The sequence below is a fragment of the Schistocerca gregaria genome, chromosome 6 (assembly GCF_023897955.1).
Source record: "Schistocerca gregaria isolate iqSchGreg1 chromosome 6, iqSchGreg1.2, whole genome shotgun sequence".
NCBI lineage: Eukaryota > Metazoa > Arthropoda > Insecta > Orthoptera > Acrididae > Schistocerca > Schistocerca gregaria.
In genome coordinates this window covers 25,027,031-25,048,299 of record NC_064925.1, presented here as the reverse complement: position 1 = coordinate 25,048,299, position 21,269 = coordinate 25,027,031, and positions in this window count along the sequence as shown.

Sequence of the window (21,269 nt, the reverse complement as noted above, 5' to 3'; positions counted from 1 at the left end):
CGATGCAATTTCCGTGTTTTATGAACACCCTGTTAGTCCACAGATTACAGAATGCCTCCAGATGTGCATCGGAAACTACTACTGGTCTTTCAGGGAAAGATCAAAGCGTAGACTGTTTGAGACATTACTCCCATGGAGGAAAGTTCGCATGGTGATTGTTGTATTCAATCCCGATGAAGTTTCTGTGTTTTATGGACACTCTGATAGTCCACAGATTACAGACTGCCTCCAGATGTGCATCGGAAACTACTACTGGTCCTCCAGGGATCGATCAAAGCGTAGACTGTTTGAGACATTACTCCCATAGAGGAAAGTGCGCATGGTGACTGTTGTATTCAATACCGATGCAATTTCCGTGTTTCATCAACACTCTGATAGTCTACAGATTACAGAATGCCTCCAGATGTGGATCGGAAACTACCACTGGGCGTCCAGGGAACGATCAAAGCGTGGACTGTTTGAGAAATTCCACCCATGGAGGAAAGTGCGCATGGTGACTGTTGTATTCAATCCCTATGCAATGTCTTTGTTTCATCAACACTCTGATAGTCCACAGATTACAGAATGCCTCCAGATGTGCATCAGAAACTACTACTGGCCTTTCAGGGAACGATCAAAGCGTAGACTGTTAGTGACATTACTCCCATGGAGGAAAGTGTGCATGGGGACTGTTGTATTCAATCCCGATCCAATTTCCCTGTTTCATCAACACTCTGATAGTCCATATATTACAGAATGCCTCCAGATGTGCATCGGAAACTACCACTGGTCGTCCAGGGAAGGATCTAATCGTGGACTGTTTGAGACATTCCTCCCATGGAGGAGAGTGCGAAAGGTGACTGTTGTATTCAATCCCGATGTAATTTCTGTGTTTCATCAACACTATGAAGGTCCACAGATTATAGAATGCCTCCAGATGTGCATCGGAAACTACCACTGGTCGTCCAGGGAACGATCAAAGCGTTGTCTGTTTGAGACATTCCTCCCATGGAGGAATGTGTGCATGGTGACTCTTGTATTCAATCTCGATCCAATTTCTGTATGTCATCAACACTTTGAAGGTCCACAGATTACAGAATGCCTCCGGATGTGCATCGGAAACTACTACTGGTGTTCCAGGGAACGATCAATGCGTAGACTGTTTCAGACATTACTCCCATGGAGGAAAGTGCTAATGGTGACTGTTGTATTCAATCCCGATATATTTCTATGTTTCATCAACTCTATGAAGATCCACAGATTACAGAATGCCTCCAGATGTGCATCGGAAACTACTACTATTCTTGCAGGGAACGATCAAATCGTAGACGTTTTGAGACATTAGTCCCATGGAGGAAAGTGCGCATGGTGACTCTTATATTCAATCCCGATGCAATTTCTGTGTTTCATCAACACTCTGATAGTCCACATATTACAGAATGCCCCCAGATGTGCATCGGAAACTACTAATCGTCTTCCAGGGAACGATCAAAGCGTAGACTGTTTGAGACATTACTCCCGTATAGGAAAGTGCACTTGGTGACTGTTGTATTCAATCCCGATGATATTTCTGTGTTTCATCAACACTCTGATAGTCCACAGATTACAGAATGCCACCAGATGTGCATCGGAAACTACTACTGGTCTTCCAGGGAACGACAAAAGAGTGGACTGTGTCAGACATTAGTCCCATATAGGAAAGTGCGGATGGTGACTATTGTATTCAATCCCGATGCAATTTCTGTGTTTCATCAACACTCTGATAGTCCACAGATTACAGAATGCCACCAGATGTGCATCGGAAACTACTAATGGTCTTCCTGGGATCGATCAAAGCGTAGACTCTTTGAGTCATTACTCCCATGGACGAAAGTGCGCTTGGTGACTGGTGTATTAAATTGCGATGCAATTTCTGTGTTTCATCAACAGTCTGATAGTCCACAGATTACAGAAGGCCTCCAGATGTGCATCGGAAACTACTACTGGTCTTCCAGGGAACGATCCAAGCGTAGACTGTTTGAGACATTACTCCCATGGAGGAAAGTGCGCATGGTGACTGTTGTATTCAATCTCTATGCAATTTCTTTGTTTCATCAACAATCTGATAGTCCACAGATTACAGACTGCCTCCAGATGTGCATCGGAAACTACTACTGGTATTTCACTGAACGATCAAAGCGTAGACTGTTAGTGACATTACTCCTATGGAGGAATGTGCATGGTGGCTTTTGTATTCAATCCCGATGCAATTTCAGTGTCTCATCAACACTCTGATAGTCCACAGATTACAGAATGCCTCCAGATGTGCATCGGAAACTACCACTGGTCGTCCAGGGAACGATCAAAGCGTTGACTGTTTGAGGCAATCCTCCCACGGAGGAAGGTGCGCATGGTGAATGGTGTATTCAATCCCGATGCAATTTCTGTGTTTCATCAACACTCTGATAGTCCACAGATTACAGATGGCCTCCAGATGTGCATCGGAAACTACTACTGATCTTCCTGGGAACGATCAAAGCGTAGACTGTTTGAGACATTCCTCCCATGGAGGTAAGGTAGCATGGTGACTGTTGTATTCAATACCGATGAAATTTCTGTTTTTCATCAACACTCTGATAGTCCACAGATTACAGATGGCCTCCAGATGTGCATCGGAAACTACTACTGATCTTCCTGGGAACGATCAAAGCGTAGACTGTTTGAGACATTCCTCCCATGGAGGTAAGGTAGCATGGTGACTGTTGTATTCAATACCGATGAAATTTCTGTTTTTCATCAACACTCTGATAGTCCACAGATTACAGATTGCCTCCAGATGTGCATCGGAAACTACTACTGGTCTTCCTGGGAACGATCAAAGCGTAGACTGTTTGAGACATTACTCCCATGGAGGAAAGTGCTCATGGTGACTGTTGTATTCAATCCCGATGCAATATCTGTGTTTTATGGACACTCTGATAGTCCACAGATTACAGAATGCAGCCAGATGTTCATCGGAAACTACTACTGGTCTTCCAGGGAACGATCAAAGCGTAGACTGTTTGAGACAATGCTCCCATAGAGGAAAGTGCGCATGGTGACTGTTGTATTCAATCCCGATGCAATTTCCGTGTTTCATGAACACTCTGATAGTTCACAGATTACAGAATGGCTCCAGATGTGCATCGGAAACTACTACTGGTCTTCCAGGGAACGATCAAATCGCAGACGTTTTGAGACATTAGTCCCTTGGAGGAAAGTGCGCATGGTGACTCTCATATTTAATATCGATGCAATTTCTGTGTTTCATCAACACTCTGATAGTCCACAGATTACAGAATGCCCCTGGATGTGCATCGGAAACTACTAATGGTCTTCCAGGGAACGATCAAAGCGTAGACTGTTTGAGACATTACTCCCATGGAGGAAAGTGCGCATGGTGACTGTTGTATTCATTCCCGATGCAATTTCTGTGTTTCATCAACACTCTGATAGTAAACAGATTACAGAATGCCACCAGATGTGCATCGGAAACTACTATTGGTATTCCAGGGAACGATCAAAGCGTAGATTGTTTGAGACACTACTCCCGAGGAGGAAACTGACCATGGTGGCTGTTGTATTCAATCCCAAAGCAATTTCTGTGTTTCATCAACACGTTGATAGTCCATAGATTGCAGAATGCCTCCAGATGTGCATCGGAAACTACTACTGGTCTTCCTGGGAACGATCAAAGCGTAGGCTGTTTGAGACATTACTCCCATGGAGGAATGTGTGCATGGTGACTGTTGCATTTAATCTCGATGCAATTTCTGTGTGTCATCAACACTTTGAAGGTCCACAGATTTCACAATGCCTCCAGATGACCATCGGAAACTACTACTCGTCTTCCAGGGAACGATCAAAGCGTAGACTGTTTGAGACATTACTCCCATAGAGGAAAGTGCGCATGGTGACTGTTGTATTCAATCCCTATGCAATTTCTTTGTTTCATCAACACTCTGATAGTACACAGAGTACAGAATACCTCCAGATGTGCATAGGAAACTATTACTGGTCTTTCAGGGAACAATCAAAGCGTAGACTGTTAGTGACATTACTCCCATGGAGGAAAGTGCGCATGGTGACTGTTGTATTCATTCCCGATGCAATTTCTGTGTTTCATCAACACTCTGATAGTAAACAGATTACAGAATGCCTCCAGATGTGCATCTGAAACTACCACTGGTCGTCCAGGTAACGATCAAAGCGTTGACCGTTTGAGACATTCCTCCCATGGGGGAAAGTGCGCATGGTGACTGTTGTATTCAATCCCGATGCAATTTCTGTGTTTCATCAACTCTCTGGTAGTCCCCAGCTTACAGATTGCCTCCAGATGTGCATCGGAAGCTACTACTGGTCTTCCTTGGAACGATCAAAGCGTAGACTCTTTGAGACATTACTCCCATGGGAGTATGTGTGCATGGTGACTGTTGTATTCAATCTCGATGCAATTTCTGTATGTCATCAACAATTTGAAGGTCCACAGATTACAGAATGCCTCCAGATGTGCATCGGAAACTACTACTGGTCTTCCAGGGAACGATCAATGCGTAGACTGTTTCAGACATTACTCCCATGGAGGAAAGTGCTAATGGTGACTGTTGTATTCAATCCCAATATATTTCTGTGTTTCATCAACACTATGAAGGTCCACAGATTACAGAATGCCTCCAGATGTGCATCGGAAACTACTACTGGTCTTTCAGGGAACGATCAAAGCGTAGACTGTTTCAGACATTCCTCCCATGGAGGTAAGGTAGCATGGTGACTGTTGTATTCAATCTCGATGCAATATCTGTGTGTCATCAACACTTTGAAGGTCCGCAGATCACAGAATGCCTCCAGATGTGCATCGGAAACTACTACTGGTCTTGCAGGGAGCGATCAAATCGTAGACGTTCTGAGACATTAGTCCCATGGAGGAAAGTGCGCATGGTGACTCTTATATTCAATCCCGACGCAATTTCTGTGATTTATGGTCACTCTGATAGTCCACAGATTATAGAATGCAGCCAGATGGTCATCGGAAACTACTACTGGTCCTCCAGGGAACGATCAAAGCGTAGACTGTTTGAGACAATGCTCCCATAGAGGAAAGTGCGTATGGTGACTGTTGTATTCAATCCCGATGCAATTTACGTGTTTCATCAACACTCTGATAGTCCACAGTTTACAGAATGCCTCCAGATGTGCATCGGAAACTACCACTGGTCGTCCATGGAACGATCAAATCGTGGACTGTTTGAGACATTCCTCCCATGGAGGAAATGCGCATGGTGACTGTTGTATACAATCCCGATGCAATTTCTGTGTTTCATCAACTCTCTGGTAGTCCTCAGATTACAGAATGCAGCTCTAGGTGCATCGGAAACTACTAATGGTCTTCCAGGGAACGATCAAAGCGTAGACTGTTTGAGACATTACTCCCATGGAGGAAAGTGCGCATGGTGACTGTTGTATTCATTCCCGATGCAATTTCTGTGTATCATCAACACTCTGATAGTAAACAGATTACAGAATGCCACCAGATGTGCATCGGAAACTACTACTGGTATTCCAGGGAACGATCAAAACGTAGACTGTTTGAGACATTACTCCCATGGTGGAATGTGTGCATGGTGACTGTTGTATTCCATCTCGATGCAATTTCTGTGTGTCATCAACACTTTGAAGGTCCACAGATTTCACAATGCCTCCAGATGACCATCGGAAACTACTACTGGTCTTCCAGGGAACGATCAAGGCGTAGACTGTTTGAGACATTACCCCCATAGAGGAAAGTGCGCATGGTGACTGTTGTATTCAATCCCGATGCAATTTCTGTGTTTCATCAACTCTCTGATAGTCCCCAGCTTACAGATGCAATTTCTGTGTTTCATCAACTCTCTGGTAGTCCCCAGCTTACAGATTGCCCCCAGATGTGCATCGGAAGCTACTACTGGTCTTCCTTGGAACGATCAAAGCGTAGACTCTTTGAGACATTACTCCCATGGAGGTATGTGTGCATGGTTACTGTTGTATTCAATCTCGGTGCAATTTCTGTGTGTCATCAACAATTTGAAGGTCCACAGATTACAGAATGCCTCCAGATGTGCATCGGAAACTACTACTGGTCTTCCAGGGAACGATCAATGCGTAGACTGTTTCAGACATTACTCCCATGGAGGAAAGTGCGCATGGTGACTGGTGTATTCAATCGCGATGCCATTTCTGTGTTTCATCAACACTCTGATAGTCCACAGATTACAGATGGAATCCAGATGTGCATCGGAAACTACTACTGATCTTACTGGGAACGATCAAATCGTAGACTGTTTGAGACATTACTCGCATTGAGGTAAGTGCGCATGGTGACTGTTGTATTCAATCTCGATGCAATATCTGTGTTTCATCAACACTCTGATAGTCCACAGATTACAGATTGCCTCCAGATGTGCATCGGAAACTATTACTGGTCTTCCTGGGAACGATCAAAGCGTAGACTGTTTGAGACATTACTCCCATGGAGGAAAGAGCTCATGGTGACTGTTGTATTCAATCCCGATATATTTCTGTGTTTCATCAACACTATGAAGGTCCACAGATTACAGAATGCCTCCAGATGTGCATCGGAAACTACTACTGGTCTTTCAGGGAACGATCAAAGACTGTTAGTGACATTACTCCAATGGAGGAAAGTGCGCATGGTGACTGTTGTATTCAATCCCGATATATTTCTGTGTTTCATCAACACTATTCAGGTCCACAGATTACAGAATGCCTCCAGATGTGCATCGGAAACTACTACAGGTCTTCCAGGGAACGATCAAAGCGTAGACTGTTTGAGCCATTCCTCCCATGGAGGAAAGTGCGCATGGTGACTGTTGTATTCAATCCCTATGCAATTTCTTTGTTTCATTTACGCTCTGATAGTCCACAGATTACAGAATGCCTCCAGATGTGCATCGGAAACTATTACTGGTCTTTCGGGGAACGATCAAAGCGTAGACTGTTTGAGACGTTACTCCCATGGAGGTAAGTGCGCATGGTGACTGTTGTATACAATCCCGATGAAATTTCTGTGTTTCATCAACTCTCTGGTAGTCCCCAAATTACAGAATGCCTCCAGATGTGCATCGGAACTACTACTGGTCTTCCTGGGAACGATCATAGCGTAGACTGTTTGAGACATTACTCCCATGGAGGAAAGTGCTCATGGTGACTGTTGTATTCAATCCCGATGCAATTTCTGTGTTTCATCAACACTCTGATAGTAAACAGATTACAGAATGCCACCAGATGTGCATCGGAAACTACTACTGGTAGTCCAGGGAACGACCATAGCGTAGACTGTTTGAGACACTACTCCCATGGAGGAATGTGCATGGTGACTGTTGTATTCAATCCCGATGCAATTTCCGTGTTTCATCAACACTCTGATAGTCCACTGATTACAGAATGCCTCCAGATGTGCATCGGAAACTTTCACTGGTCGTCCAGGGACGATCAAAGCGTTGACTGTTTGAGACATTCCTCCCATGGAGGAAAGTGCGCATGGTGACTGTTGTATTCAATATCGATGCAATTTCTGTGTTTCATCAACCCTCTGGTAGTCCCTAGCTTACAGATTGCCTCCAGATGTGCATCGGAAACTACTACTGGTCTTCCTTGGAAGGATCAAACCGTATACTCTTTGAGACATTACTCCCATGGAGGAATGTGTGCATGGTGACTTTTGTATTTAATCTCGATGCAATTTCTGTGTGTCATCAACAATTTAAAGGTCCACAGATTACAGAATGCCTCCAGATGTGCATCGGAAACTACTACTGGTCTTCCAGGGAACGATCAATGCGTAGACTGTTTCAGACATTACTCCCATGGAGGAAAGTGCGCATGGTGACTGGTGTATTCAATCCCGATGCAATTTCTGTATTTCATCAACACTCTGATAGTCCACAGATTACAAATGGAATCCAGATGTGCATCGGAAACTACTACTGATCTTCCTGGGAACGATCAAAGCGTTGACTGTTTGAGACATTACTCCCATGGAGGTAAGTGCGCATGGTGACTGTTGTATTCAATCCCGATGCAATTTCTGTGTTTCATCAACACTCTGATAGTCCGCAGATTACAGATTGCCTCCAGATGTTCATCGGAAACTACGACTGGTCTTCCTGGGAACGATCAAAGCGTAGACTGTTTGAGACATTGCTCCCATGGAATAAAGTGCTCATGGTGACTGTTGTATTCAATCCCGATATATTTCTGTGTTTCATCAACACTATGAAGGTGGACAGATTACAGAATGCCTCCAGATGTGCATCGGAAACTACTACTGGTCTTTCAGGGAACGATCAAAGCGTAGACTGTTAGTGACATTACTCCCATGGAGGAATGTGCATGGTGACTGTTGTATTCAATCCCGATATATTTCTGTGTTTCATCAACACTATTAAGGTCCACAGATTACAGAATGCCTCCAGATGTGCATCGGAAACTACTACTGGTCTTCCAGGGAACGATCAAAGCGTAGACTGTTAGAGACATTACTCCCATGGAGGAAAGTGCGCATGGTGACTGTTGTATTCAATCCCTATGCAATTTCTTTGTTTCATTTACACTCTGATAGTCCACAGATTACAGAATGCCTCCAGATGTGCATCGGAAACTATTACTGGTCTTTCAGGGAACGATCAAAATGTAGACTGTTTGAGACATTACTCCCATGGAGGGAAGTGCTCATGGTGATTGTTGTATTCAATCCCGATATATTTCTGTGTTTCATCAACACTATGAAGGTCCACAGATTACAGAATGCCTCCAGATGTGCATCGGAAACTACTACTGGTCTTCCAGGGAACGATCAAAGCGTAGACTGTTTGAGACATTACTCCCATGGAGGAAAGTGGTCATGGTGACTGTTGTATTCAATCCCGATGCAATTTCTGTGTTTCATCAACACTCTGATAGTCCACAGATTATAGATTGCCTCCAGATGTGCATCGGAAACTACTTCTGGTCTTCCTGTGAACGATCAAAGCGTAGACTGTTTGAGACATTACTTCCATGGAGGAAAGTGCTCATGGTGAATGTTTTATTCAATCCCGATGCAATTTCTGTGTTTCATCAACACTTTGAAGGTCCACAGATTACAGAATGCCTCCAGATGTGCATCGGAAACATACTACTGGTCTTCCAGGGAACAATCAAAGCGTAGACTGTTTGAGACATTACTCCCATGGAGGAAAGTCCGCATGGTGACTGTTGTATGCAATACCGATGCAATTTCCATGTTTCATCAACACTCTGATAGTCCACAGATTACAGAATACCTCCAGATATGCATCGGAAACTACCACTGGTCGTCCAGGGAACGATCAGAGCGTGGACTGTTTGAGACATTCCTCCCATGGGGGAAAGTGCGCATGGTGACAGTTATATTCAATCCCGTTGCAATTTCTGTGTTTCATCAACTCTCTGGTATTCCCCAGATTACAGATTGCCTCCAGATGTGCATCGGAAACTACTACTGGTCTTCCTGGGAACGATCAAAGCGTAGACTGTTTGAGACATTACTCCCATGGATGAATGTGTGCATGGTGACTGTTGTATTCAATCTCGATGCAATTTCTGTGTTTCATCAACACATTGAAGGTCCACAGATTTCAGAATGCCTCCAGATGTGCATCGGAAACTACTACTGTTCTTCCAGGGAATGATCAAAGCGTACACTGTTTGAGACATTACTCCCAACGAGGAAAGTGCGCATGGCGACTGTTGTATTCAATCCCGATGCAATTTCCGTGTTTCATGAACACTCTGATAGTCCACAGATTACAGAATGCCTCCAGATGTGCATCGGAAACTACCACTGGTCGTCCAGGGAACGATGAAAGCGTGGACTGTTTGAGACATTCCTCCCATGGAGGAAAGTGCGCATGGTGACTGTTGTATTCAATCCCTATGCAATTTATTTTTTTCATCAACACTCTGATAGACCACAGAATACAGAATGCCTCCAGATGTGCATCGGAAACTACTACTGGTCTTTCAGGGAACGATCAAAGCGTAGACTGTTAGTGACATTACTCCCATGGAGGAAAGTTTGCATGGTGAATGCTTTATTCAATCCCGATGCAATTCCCGTGTTTCATCAACACTCTGATAGTCCACAGTTTTTAGAATTCCTCCAGATGTGCATCGGAAACTACCACTGGTCTTCCAGGGAACGAGCTAAGCGTGGACTGTTTGAGACATTACTCCCATGGCGGAAAGTGCGCATGGTGTTTGTTGTTTTCAATCCCGATGCAATTTCTGTGTTTCATCAATTCCCTGGTAGCCCCAGATTACAGATTGCCTCCAGATGTGCAACGGAAACTACTACTGGTCTTCCTGGGAACGATCAAAGCGTAGACTGTTTGAGACATTAACCCCATGGAGGAAAGTGCTCATGGTGACTGTTGTATTCAATCCCGATATATTTCTGTCTTTCATCAACACTATGAAGGTGGACAGATTACAGAATGCCTCCAGATGTGCATCGGAAACTACTACTGGTCTTTCAGGGAACGATCAAAGCGTAGACTGTTAGTGACATTACTCCCATGGAGGAATGTGCATGGTGACTGTTGTATTCAATCCAGATATATTTCTGTGTTTCATCAACAATATTAAGGTCCACAGATTACTGAATGCCTCCAGATGTGCATCAGAAACTACTAACTACTACTGGTCTTCCAGGGAACGATCAAAGCGTAGACTGTTTGAGACATTCCTCCCATGGAGGCAAGTGCGCATGGTGACTGTTGTATTCAATCACTATGCTATGTCTTTGTTTCATTTACACTCTGTTAGTCCACGGATTACAGAATGCCTCCAGATGTGCATCGGAAACTATTACTGGTCTTTCAGGGAACAATCAAAGCGTAGACTGTTTGAGACATTACTCCCATGGAGGAAAGTCCGCATGGTGACTGTTGTATGCAATACCGATGCAATTTCTGTGTTTCAACAACACTCTGATAGTAAACAGATAACAGAATGCCTCCAGATGTGCATCGGAAACTACTACTGGTCTTCCAGGGAACGATCAAAGCGTAGAATGTTTGAGACATTACTCCCATGGAAGAAAGTGCGCATGGTGACTGTTGAATTCAATCCCGATGCAATTACTGTCTTTCATCAACACTCTGATAGTCCACAGATTACAGAATGCCTCCAGATGTGCTTCAGAAACTACTACTGGTCTTTCCGGGAACGATCAAAGCGTAGACTGTTAGTGACATTACTCCCATGGAGGAAAGTGTGCATGGTGACTGTTGTATTCAATCCCGATGCAATTTCCATGTTTCATCAACACTCTGATAGTCCACAGATTACAGAATACCTCCAGATATGCATCGGAAACTACCACTGGTCGTCCAGGGAACGATCAGAGCGTGGACTGTTTGAGACATTCCTCCCATGGCGGAAAGTGCGCATGGTGACTGTTATATTCAATCCCGTTGCAATTTCTGTGTTTCATCAACTCTCTGGTATTCCCCAGATTACAGATTGCCTCCAGATGTGCATCGGAAACTACTACTGGTCTTCCTGGGAACGATCAAAGCGTAGACTGTTTGAGACATTACTCCCATGGAGGAATGTGTGCATGGTGACTGTTGTATTCAATCTCGATGCAATTTCTGTGTTTCATCAACACATTGAAGGTCCACAGATTTCAGAATGCCTCCAGATGTGCATCGGAAACTACTACTGTTCTTCCAGGGAACGATCAAAGCGTAGACTGTTTGAGACATTACTCCCAACGAGGAAAGTGCGCATGGTGACTGTTGTATTCAATCCTGATGCAATTTCCGTGTTTCATCAACACTCTGATAGTCCACAGATTACAGAATGCCTCCAGATGTGCATCGGAAACTACCACTGGTCGTCCAGGGAACGATGAAAGCGTGGACTGCTTGAGACATTCCTCCCATGGAGGAAAGTGCGCATGGTGACTGTTGTATTCAATCCCTATGCAATTTATTTTTTTCATCAACACTCTGATAGACCACAGATTACAGAATGCCTCCAGATGTGCATCGGAAACTACTACTGGTCTTTCAGGGAACGATCAAAGCGTAGACTGTTAGTGACATTACTCCCATGGAGGAAAGTTTGCATGGTGAATTCTTTATTCAATCCCGATGCAATTCCCGTGTTTCATCAACACTCTGATAGTCCACAGTTTTTAGAATTCCTCCAGATGTGCATCGGAAACTACCACTGGTCTTCCAGGGAACGATCTAAGCGTGGACTGTTTGAGACATTACTCCCATGGCGGAAAGTGCGCATGGTGTCTGTTGTTTTCAATCCCGATGCAATTTCTGTGTTTCATCAATTCCCTGGTAGCCCCAGATTACAGATTGCCTCCAGATGTGCAACGGAAACTACTACTGGTCTTCCTGGGAACGATCAAAGCGTAGACTGTTTGAGACATTACCCCCATGGAGGAAAGTGCTCATGGTGACTGTTGTATTCAATCCCGATATATTTCTGTGTTTCATCAACACTATGAAGGTGGACAGATTACAGAATGCCTCAAGATGTGCATCGGAAACTACTACTGGTCTTTCAGGGAACGATCAAAGCGTAGACTGTTAGTGACATTACTCCCATGGAGGAAAGTGCTCATGGTGACTGTTGTATTCAATCCCGATATATTTCTGTGTTTCATCGACACTATGAAGGTGGACAGATTACAGAATGCCTCCAGATGTGCATCGGAAACTGCTACTGGTCTTTCAGGGAACGATCAAAGCGTAGACTGTTAGTGACATTACTCCCATGGAGGAATGTGCATGGTGACTGTTGTATTCAATCCAGATATATTTCTGTGTTTCATCAACACTATTAAGGTCCACAGATTACTGAATGCCTCCAGATGTGCATCAGAAACTACTAACTACTACTGGTCTTCCAGGGAACGATCAAAGCGTAGACTGTTTGAGACATTCCTCCCATGGAGGCAAGTGCGCATGGTGACTGTTGTATTCAATCACTATGCTATGTCTTTGTTTCATTTACACTCTGTTAGTCCACGGATTACAGAATGCCTCCAGATGTGCATCGGAAACTATTACTGGTCTTTCAGGGAACGATCAAAGCGTAGACTGTTTGAGACATTACTTCCATGGAGGAAAGTGTGCATGGTGACTGTTGTATTTAATCTCGATGCAATTTCTGTGTGTCATCAACACTCTGATAGTCCACAGATTACAGACCGCCTCCAGATGTGCATCGGAAACTACTGATGGTCTTCCTGGGAACGATCAATGCGTAGACTGTTTGAGACATTACTCCCATGGAGGAAAGTGCTCATGGTGACTGTTGTATTCAATGCCGATGCAATTTCCGTGTTTCATCAACTCTTTGAAAATCCCCAGATTACAGAATGGCCCAGATGTGCATCGGAAACCACTAATGGTCTTCCATGGAACGATCAAAGCGTAGACTGTTTGAGACATTACTAACATGGAGGAAAGTGCGCTTGGTGACTGTTGTATTCATTCCCGATGCAATTTCTGTGTTTCATCAACACTCTGATAGTAAACAGATTACAGAATGCCACCAGATGTGCATCGGAAACTGCAACTGGTCTTGCAGGGAACGATCAAACCGTAGACTGTTTGAGCCATTACTGCCGTGGAGGAAAGTGCGCATGGTGACTGTTGTAATCAATCCCGACGCAATTTCTGTGTTTCATCAACACTCTGACAGTGCACAGATTACAGAATGATACCAGATGTGCATCGGAAACTACTACTGGTCTTCCAGGGAACGGACAAAGCGTGGACTGTTTCAGACATTACTCCCATGGAGGAAAGTGCGGATGGTGACTGTTGTATTCAATCCCGATGCAATTTCTGTGTTTCATCAACACTCTGATAGTCCACAGATTACAGAATGCCACCAGATGTGCAACGGAAACTACTACTGGTCTTCCAGGGAACGATCAAAGCGTAGACTGTTTGAGACATTCCTCCCATGGAGGCAAGTGCGCATGGTGACTGTTGTATTCAATCACTATGCTATGTCTTTGTTTCATTTACACTCTGTTAGTCCACGGATTACAGAATGCCTCCAGATGTGCATCGGAAACTGTTACTGGTCTTTCAGGGAACGATCAAAGCGTAGACTGTTTGAGACATTACTCCCATGGAGGAAAGTGCTCATGGTGACTGTTGTATTCAATCCCGATATATTTCTGTGTTTCATCGACACTATGAAGTTGGACAGATTACAGAATGCCTCCAGATGTGCATCGGAAACTACTACTGGTCTTTCAGGGAACGATCAAAGCGTAGACTGTTAGTGACATTACTCCCATGGAGGAAAGTGCTCATGGTGACTGTTTTATTCAATCCCGATGCAATTTCTGTGTTTCATTAACACTTTGAAGGTCCACAGATTACAGAATGTCTCCAGATGTGCATCGGAAACATACTACTGGTCTTCCAGGGAACGATCAAAGCGTAGACTGTTTGAGACATTACTCCCATGGAGGAAAGTGCGCATGGTGACGGTTGTTATCAATCCCGATGCAATTTCTGTGTTTCATCAACACTTAGAAGCTCCACAGATTACAGAATGCCACCAGATGTGCATCGGAAATTACTACTGGTCTTCCAGGGAACGATCAAAGCGTAGACTGTTTGAGACATAACACCCATGGAGGAAAGTCCGCATGGTGACTGTTGTATGCAATACCGATGCAATTTCTGTGTTTCAACAACACTCAGATAGTAAACAGATAACGGAATGCCTCCAGATGTGCATCGGAAACTACTACTGGTCTTCAAGGGAACGATCAAAGCGTAGAATGATTGAGACATTACTCCCATGGAAGAAAGTGCGCATGGTGACTGTTGTATTCAATCCCGATGCAATTTCTGTGTTTCATCAACACTCTGATAGTCCACAGATTACAGAATGAATCCAGATGTGCATCAGAAACTACTACTGGTCTTTCATGGAACGATCAAAGCGTAGACTGTTAGTGACATTACTCCCATGGAGGAAAGTGTGCATGGTACTGTTGTATTCAATCCCGATGCAATTTCCGTGTTTCATCAACACTCTGATAGTCCACAGATTACAGAATACCTCCAGACATGCATCGGAAACTACCACTGGTCGTCCAGGGAATGATCAGAGCGTGGACTGTTTGAGACATTCCTCCCATGGGGGAAAGTGCGCATGGTGACTGTTATATTCAATCCCGATGCAATTTCTGTGTTTCATCAACTCTCTGGTAGTCCCCAGATTACAGATTGCCTCCAGATGTGCATCGGAAACTACTACTGGTCTTCCTGGGAACGATCAAAGCGTAGACTGTTTGAGACATTACTCCCATGGAGGAATGTGTGCATGGTGACTGTTGTATTCAATCTCGATGCAATTTCCGTGTGTCATCAACACATTTAAGGGGTCCACAGATTTTAGAATGCCTCCAGATGTGCATCGGAAACTACTACTGGTCTCCAGGGAACGATCAAACCGTAGACTGTTTGAGACATTACTCCCATAGAGGAAAGTGCGCATTGTGACTATTGTATTCAATCCCGATGCAATTTCCGTGTTTCATCAACACTCTGATAGTCCACAGATTACAGAATGCCTCCAGATCTGCATCGGAAACTACCACTGGTCGTCCAGGGAACGATCAAAGCGTGGACTGTTTGAGACATTCCTCCCATGGAGGAAAGTGCGCATGGTGACTGTTGTATTCAATCCCTATGCAATTTCTTTTTTTCATCTACACTCTGATAGACCAGAGATTACAGAATGCCTCCAGATGTGCATCGGAAACTACTACTGGTCTTTCAGGGAACGATCAAAGCGTAGCCTGTTAGTGACATTACTCCCATGGAGGAATGTGCATGGTGACTGTTGCATTCAATCCCGATGCAATTTCCGTGTTTCATCAACACTCTGATAGTCCACAGATTACAGAATGAATCCAGATGTGCATCGGAAACTACCACTGGTCGTCCAGGGAACGATCAAAGCGTTGACTGTTTGAGACATTCCTCCTATGGAGGTAAGTGCGCATGGTGACTGTTGTATTCAATCCCGATTCAATTTCAATGTTTCAACTCTCTGGTAGTCCCCAGCTTACAGATTGCCTCCAGATGTGCATCGGAAACTACTACTGGTCTTCCTGGGAACGATCAAAGCGTAGACTCTTTGAGACATTACTCCCATGGATTAAAGTGCGCACGGTGACTGTTGTATTCAATACCGATGCAATTTCTGTGTTTTATGAACACTCTGATAGTCCACAGATTACAGAATCCCTCCAGATGTGAATCGGAAACTACTACTGGCCTTTCTGGGAACGATCAAAGCGTAGACTGTTTGAGACATTACTCCCATGGAGGAAAGTGCGCATCGTGACTCTTGTATTCAATCCCTATGCAATGTCTTTGTTCCATCAACACTCTGATAGTCCACAGATTACAGAATGCCTCCAGATGTGCATCGGAAACTACTACTGGTCTTTCAGGGAACGATCAAAGCGTAGACTGTTAGTGACATTACTCCCATGGAGGAAAGTGTGCATGGTGACTGCTTTATTCAATCGCGATGCAATTTCCGTGTTTCATCAACACTCTGATAGTCCATATATTACAGAATGCCTCCAGATGTGCATCGGAAACTACCACTGGTCTTCCAGGGAACGATCAAATCGTGGGCTGTTTGAGACATTACTCCCATGGAGGAAAGTGCGCATGGTGACTCTTGGATTCATTCCCGATGCAATTTCTGTGTTTCATCAACACTCTGATAATCCACAGATTACAGAATGCCACCAGATGTGCATCGAAAACTACTACTGGTCTTCCAGGGAACGATCAAAGCGTAGACTGTTTGAGCCATTACTCCCGTGGAGGAAAGTGCGCGTGGTGACTGCTGTATTCAATCCTGATGCAATTTCTGTGTTACATCAACAGTCTGATAGTGCACAGATGACAGAATGATACCAGATGTGCATCGGAAACTAATAAAGGTCTTCCAGGGAACTATCAAAGAGTGGACTGTTTCAGACATTACTCCCATGGAGGAAAGTGCGGATGGTGACTGTTGTATTCACTCCCGATTCAATTTCTGTGTTTCATCAACACTTTGAAGGTCCACAGATTACAGAATGCCTCCAGATTTGCATCGGAAACTACTACTGGTCTTCCAGGGAACGATCAAAGCTTAGACTGTTTCAGACATTACTCCCATGGACGAATGTGCGCATGGTGACTGTTATTTTCAATCCCGATGGAATTTCTGTGTTTCATCAACACTCTGAAAGTCCACAGATTACAGAATGCCTCCAGATGTGCATCGGAAACTACTACTGCTCTTCCAGGAAACGATCAAAGCGTATACAGTTTGAGACATTACACCCATGGAGGAAAGTGCGAATATTGACTGTTGTATTCAATCCCGATGCAACCTTTGTGTTTCATTAACAGTCTGATAGTCCACAGATTACACAATGCCTCCAGATGTGCATCGGAAACTACTACTGGTCATTCAGGGAACGATCAAAGCGTAGACTGTTAGTGACACTACTCCCATGGAGGAAAGTTTGAATGGTGACTGTTGTATTCAATCCCGATGCAATTTCTGTGTTTCATCAACATTCTGATAGTCCTCAGATTACAGAATGCCTCCAGATGTGAATCGGAAACTACTATTGGTCTTCCTGGGAAAGATCAAGACGTAGACTGTTTGAGACATTACTCCCATGGAGGAAAGTGCGCATGGTGACTGTTGTATTCAATCCCTATGCAATTTCTTTGTTTTATCAACACTCTGATAGTCCACAGTTTACAGAATACCCCCAGATGTGCATCGGAAACTACTACTGGTCTTTCAGGGAACGATCAAAGCGTAGACTGTTAGTGACATTACTCCCATGGAGGAAAGTGTGCATGGTGACTGTTGTATTCAATCGCGATGCAATTTCCGTGTTTCATCAACACTCTGATAGTCCATATATTACAGAATGCCTCCAGATGTGCATCGGAAACTACCACTGGTCTTCCAGGGAACGATCAAATCGTGGGCTGTTTGAGACATTACTCCCATGGAGGAAGGTGCGCATGGTGACTGTTGTAATTGATCCCGACGCAATTTCTGTGTTTCATCAATTCTCTGGTAGTCCCCAGACTACAGATTGCATCCAGATGTGCATCGGAAACTACTGCTGGTCTTCCTGGGAACGATCAAAGCGTAGACTGTTTGAGACATTACTCCCATGGAGGAAAGTGTGCATGGTGACCGTTGTATTCAATCTCGACGCAATTTCTGTGTGTCATCAACACTTTGAAGGTCCACAGATTACAGAATGCCTCCAGATGTGCATCGGAAACTACTACTGGTCTTCCCGGGAACGATCAAAGCGTAGACTGTTTCAGACGTTACTCCCATGGAGGAAAGTGCGGATGGTGAATGTTGTATTCAATCCCGGTGCAATTTCTGTGTTTCATCAATTCTCTGGTAGTCCCCAGATTACCGATTGCATCCAGATGTGCATGGGAAACTACTACTGGTTTTCCTGGGAACGATCAAAGCGTAGACTTTTTGAGTCATTACTCCCATGGACGAAAGTGCGCTTGGTGACTGTTGTATTAACTCGCGATGCAATTTCTGTGTTTCATCAACAGTCTGATAGTCCACAGATCACAGAAGTCCTCCAGATGTGCATCGGAAACTACCACTGGTCTTCCAGGGAACGATCAAATCGTGGGCTGTTAGAGACATTACTCCCATGGAGGAAAGTGCGCATGGTGACTGTTTTATTTGATCCCGATGCAATTTCTGTGTTTCATCAATTCTCTGGTAGTCCCCAGATTACAGATTGCATCCAGATGTGCATCGGAAACTACTACTGGTCTTCCTGGGAAGGATCAAAGCGTGGACTGTTTGAGACATTACTCCCATGGAGGAAAGTGTGCATGGTGACTGTTGTATTCAATCTCGACGCCATTTCTGTGTGTCATCAACACTTTGAAGGTCCACAGATTACAGAATGCCTCCAGATGTGCATCGGAAACTACTACTGGTCTTCCTGCGAACGATCAAATCGTAGACTGTTTGAGCCGTTACTCCCATTGAGGAAAGTGCGCTTTGTGACTGTTGTATTAAATCGCGATGCAATTTCTGTGTTTCAACAACACTCTGATAGTCCACTGATTACAGATTGCCTCCAGATTTGCATCGGAAACTACTACTGGCCTTCCAGGGAACAATCAATGCGTAGACTGTTTCAGACATAACTCCCATGGAGGAAAGTGGGCATGGTGACTGTTGGATTCATTCCCGATGCAATTTCTGTGTTTCATCAACACTCTGATATTAAACAGACTACAGAATGCTAACAGATGTGCATCAGAAACTACTACTGGTATTCCAGGGAACGATCAAAGCGTAGACTGTTTGAGACACTACTCCCGTGGAGGAAACTGCCCATGGTGGCTGTTGTATTCAATCCCGAAGCAATTTCTGTGTTTCATCAACACTCTGATAATCCACAGATTACAGAATGCCACCAGATGTGCATCGAAAACTACTACTGGTCTTCCAGGGAACGATCAAAGCGTAGACTGTTTGAGCCATTACTCCCGTGGAGGAAAGTGCGCGTGGTGACTGTTGTATTCAATCCCGATGCAATTTCTGTGTTACATCAACAGTCTGATAGTGCACAGATGACAGAATGATACCAGATGTGCATCGGAAACTACTAAAGGTCTTCCAGGGAACGATCAAAGCGTGGACTGTTTCAGACATTACTCCCATGGAGGAAAGTGCGGATGGTGACTGTTGTATTCACTCCCGATTCAATTTCTGTGTTTCATCAACACTTTGAAGGTCCACAGATTACAGAATGCCTCCAGATTTGCATCGGAAACTACTACTGGTCTTCCAGGGAACGATCAAAGCGTAGACTGTTTCAGACATTACTCCCATGGAGGAATGTGCGCATGGTGACTGTTGTTTTCAATCCCGATGCAATATCTGTGTTTCATCAACACTCTGATAGTCCACAGATTACAGAATGAATCCAGATTTGCATCGGAAACTACTACTGGTCATCCAGGGAACGATCAAAGCGTGGACTGTTTCAGACATTACTCCCATGGACGAATGTGCGCATGGTGACTGTTGTTTTTAATCCCGATGGAATTTCTGTGTTTCATCAACACTCTGAAAGTCCACAGATTACAGAATGCCTCCAATTGTGCATCGGAAACTACTACTGCTCTTCCAGGGAACGATCAAAGCGTAGACTGTCTGAGAATTTCTCCCATGGAGGAAAGTGCGAATATTGACTGTTGTATTTAATCCCGATGCAACCTTTGTGTTTCATCAACAGTCTGATAGTCCACAGATTACACAATGGCTCCAGATGTGCATCGGAAACTACTACTGGTCATTCAGGGAACGATCAAAGCGTAGACTGTTAGTGACACTACTCCCATGGAGGAAAGTTTAAATCTTGACTATTGTATTCAATCCCGATGCAATTTCCGTGTTTCATCAACATTCTGATAGTCCTCAGATTACAGAATGCCTCCAGATGTGAATCGGAAACTACTATTGGTCTTCCTGGGAAAGATCAAGACGTAGACTGTTTGAGACGTTACTCCAATGGAGGAAAGTGCTCATGGTGATTGTTGTTTTCAATCCCCATGCAATTTCTGTGTTTCATCAACACTTTGAAGGTCCACAGATTACAGAATGCCACTAGATGTCCATCGGAAACTACTACTGGTCTTCCTTGGAACGATCAAAGCGTAGACTGTTTGAGACATCACTCCCATGGAGGAAAGTGCGCATGGTGACTGTTGTATTCAATCCCTATGCAATTTCTTTGTTTCATCAACACTCTGATAGTCCACAGATTACAGAATGCCTCCAGATGTGCATCGGAAACTACTACTGGTCTTTCAGGGAACGATCAAAGCGTAGACTGTTAGTGACATTACTCCCATGGAGGAAAGTGTGCATGGTGACTGTTGTATTCAATCGCGATGCAATTTCCGTGTTTCATCAACACTCTGATAGTCCATAGATTACAGAATGCCTCCAGATGGGCATCGGAAACTACCACTGGTCTTCCAGGGAACGATCTAATCGTGGGCTGTTTGAGACATTACTCCCGTGGAGGAAAGTGCGCATGGTGACTGTTATATCTGATCCCGACGCAATGTCTGTGTTTCATCAATTCTCTGGTAGTCCCC